The following is a 3,572-nucleotide window of genomic DNA, read 5'->3' as shown; positions in this document are numbered from 1 at the left end:
TCATTTTTGAATTTTGTTATGCACTGTAAAAAGAAACTGCCTCAATTTACGGTAAAAAACTGGCAGCTGTGGTTGCCAGAATTTTACCGTCTTTATACGGTAAAATTCTGGCAACCAAAACTGCCAGTTTTTTACCGTATTTGGGAAATGCAGTATTTTACCATATTTTAAAAATACGGTGAAATTCTGGCAACCAAAACTGCCAGTATTTCCTAAAATATGTTAAATAAAAAATTAAAATGTGGTTTTGCTGTAGTAAAACTGTAGATATTGCTGTAGATGCTGTAGATATTATGCCACAGGCATAATATCTACAGCCATGTTTTACATAAGTGAAAAACATGGCCAGACTATATGATATATCGACATTTTATTGTAAAAAAAACAACCCAAAAACCTTTTGGTAAACTACTGGTCACTGTTCTTACCAGAATTTTACCATAAAAACTATAGTACAACACACTGAAGTGTAACTTGTCAGCATTTATATACAGAAAGTTATAAAGAAAATAAATTCAAATTAAACAAAAATACAGATTACGAGTAATCCACTTAAAGTTTAAAAATTTAGTTAAAAAAACAAAACAATTCTATTTTCTGTCCAGTTTCCTCACAGTGGTCCATATGGCCAGATCTGGAAACTGAGATCTGGAAAACAAAACAAACAAAAAAACCAGCATGTGTCTATAAGAGATAACCTATTGTAGAAGAAAAACCGGTGATAAAAGGATTCTTGTTCTGGGTTGAGAGTCACAAGTCACTGAGTTCAGATTTTGCTCAGGATGGTTGTAGTTTTCCCAGTCACAGGTTGAAATTTGAAATTGAGACTCACATGTTGTCAATCGGGTGTTTCCTCTCTGCTGGAAAACAAAGAAAGCAAAAGTTAGAAAGATGAACATCATATAAATGCACCATTCGCTTTAATGTTTGTTTCACCTTTGTTGACTTGCATATGGAGACTGGTACTTCAACCAGGCGGTGTGATCATTTCTGACTGAAAATTCAGTAGTTCTGAAACCTTTGTTGACGACAGGTGTGATCCTCTCTGCAAAAAGACAAAATACACAAACAAAAAACAAATATATCTGTTTTAGGCAATTTATGAAATAGATACTCACCATTTATCTGAGTCTCATGAAGGTCAATAAGTTGTCTTCAACCATTTATGTAAGTTACAATTCCTGCAAGCTAGCAGAAACAAAGCTGTAAATGTGTACACTTTTCATACAGGCAAACAAATAGATACACCTGAGACCATTTATGCTATGTTAGTTTTTCTCAGTCACTTTTGGTGCATTTCTCAAGTCATTGTTGGCATTTACAAAACAGTAAGTGCATTTCTCAAAACAATTTGTAGAAACAGCAAAGATAGCATTTGTTTGCTTGAAAAATCTTTAGTTCTGTCAGTTAACATATCAGTGACTCAAAATAATAAGTTATAGTTTCTCTATGTATAGATAAGACGGTCAAATTGATTAGTCATGGGAAGAGACTACAAAATTCACATTTACGCTTTTGCTGTAATTCATTGATGGACCATGCCATGGTGATTCAGAAAGAAAAAGACAGAAATGCAGAGAACAAAAAAAAGTAGAAAAGGAACCACAGGACAATCTCCTCATGGAAAACTGTACAGTGCTGTAGAAATTACATAATTACATTACATTTTCATTTCCATCGTCATGCTGACAAAGGTTCCTCAGTGGGGTTAAGGAATGAACAGCAGGGTGGGAGAACCTCCATCAGCATCATGTTGTGGGTTGCAGTCATATCCTGATGTTGGACTGATGGAAACTGGCAGATGACCTCAGCCTCTTCTGACTCTTCTTCTGCTTCCCTCCCAACTGTTTCCTCCTCAGCCTCACTCCTCTTCTTCTCTCTGGCTGTTCACTTTGTCCAGATACTTGTTCATCAGTTCTCAGAAATGTAACATTGTGTTGTGTTCTGGCTATATAGACCATATTGTTGCCAACTGATGGTTCACAGGATGCACCTTCAATCTGTTACAGAAAACTGGTTGATCGTTGGATGAGCTAATGGTTCATACATTGATCTGTTAGAGAAACTCAGGACTCACTTGGGAGCAATTTACCAATTCAGGACAGATTTAGAAAAGAATCAATTATAAATTAATTAACATATGATTGACATTATGACAACTTTAAGACTTATACATGTTAAGACTTACACAATGAACTTATGCTGTTTTGGAAGTTGAGAATTCAACACAGACACGTTTAACATATTTTGATCAACATGATTAAAGCAAATTACAACGGGGGAAAAGCAGAGAAGTGCACATAATCCAAGATAAACAGGGAAAGTGAACAGGCATACGCTCCTGTATCACAACTTGCACTAAGAGAAAAGTGTAGAACTGAGTGAGTCTCCATAAATGTTGATATTGAGATTTAAGTTCTTGTTTAAAATACATTAGTAACACATAGCCATTCATGTATCTTCAACCTGCAGCTAATGGAAGGTTGGGTCACTAATTAGCTGCTGAGCTACAGCTTTTAGTTACTTTAGTCCAGCTGGAAAATGATGAGGACTCAACAAAGTCTACCTCACGCTTCTCATTGCACACAGTTATAGGTGTGTGTATATATTTTTCATACCTGTTCTATGGCGTCCTGCAGGCTGCTGTCAGTTACTGTGAGATACACTTCTCTTGCTGCTGTCAAACACCGATGAGAGCGCACCCTACTGACGATGAATCATTTATTCTTCCTTCTATTTATGTAACAGCCAATTGGAGCAAACCGATTGGTGAACGTTTTCAGTACACACCATGGGGATGCTAATGCCTGACCAGTTAAAGCATACGTCTGCCTGTCTCCAAGTACTTCCTGTTCCTAATCCTACCAACATACCCCCCCCCCCCCACACACACACACACGCGCGCGCACGCACACGCACACGCACACACACGCACACACACACATGTCTGCAATGGATGAGTTTGCTGCCACATCCACACAGAGAGATTAGATGTATCCACAAAGGTATTTTGCTGGAAGAGCACATTTTTTTGTCTTCTTGCCATGAATGCATTCTTAAAATTTAATTTAAAAAAATTTACATAGCCAATTGGAGCAAACCAATTGGCTAAATAAAGAAAATAATTCTATTTGTCATCATTCATTCTCATGCATTGAAATAATTTGTCCTCTGACAGTAATACGAAAGACTTATTATGATTCAGGCACGTGCAGAGGGGGCAGCTGGGGCTTGAGAACCTGCGCTTTTTGCTCCCTGCCCCAAAGTGCCCTTTTGGTCAAATTTTTATTTTATTTTTTGGTATTATTATTTCCTAAGCCCTCTTCTGACACATAATAACATGTACTAAAATTATTTGTTTTTTGTTTTTTTTGTACAACATAAGCAGCCCCCCCCACCCCCCACCCCCCTACCCAGTCACCTTGTTACCTTTGACCTTTTGCCCATGACGTATGACGCCATTGCCTCTTGCGCAGTGAGATAAGGTGGCTAACTGGAGCTCAACAGAACAGTTTTTGGTGAAAATAAAACGTTTTTGGTGAATAAAGTGGAGTAGACTTGCTGCTTGTCAG

At 37.5% G+C, this 3,572-nt stretch overlaps 1 long non-coding RNA gene across 2 annotated transcripts; it reads right to left on the bottom strand.

Annotated features, from left to right (window-relative positions):
- Positions 1-355: 355 nt before the first annotated feature.
- Positions 356-2,889, bottom strand: LOC103471949 (uncharacterized). 2 transcript variants are annotated; one of them, XR_014089837.1, is made up of 3 exons: positions 1,119-2,878; positions 937-1,045; positions 356-860 (listed from the first exon to the last, which is right to left on the bottom strand). It is a non-coding gene; the product is annotated as an uncharacterized LOC103471949 (long non-coding RNA). The 2 variants fall into 2 exon arrangements; XR_014089836.1 differs by having other exon boundaries at positions 937-2,889.
- Between the last annotated feature and the right edge of the window lie 683 nt (positions 2,890-3,572).

This window comes from Poecilia reticulata, chromosome 11, assembly GCF_904066995.2.
Source record: "Poecilia reticulata chromosome 11, P_reticulata-male-v2, whole genome shotgun sequence".
NCBI classification, from domain to species: domain Eukaryota; kingdom Metazoa; phylum Chordata; class Actinopteri; order Cyprinodontiformes; family Poeciliidae; genus Poecilia; species Poecilia reticulata.
This window is presented reverse-complemented; position numbering and strand designations above follow the sequence as displayed.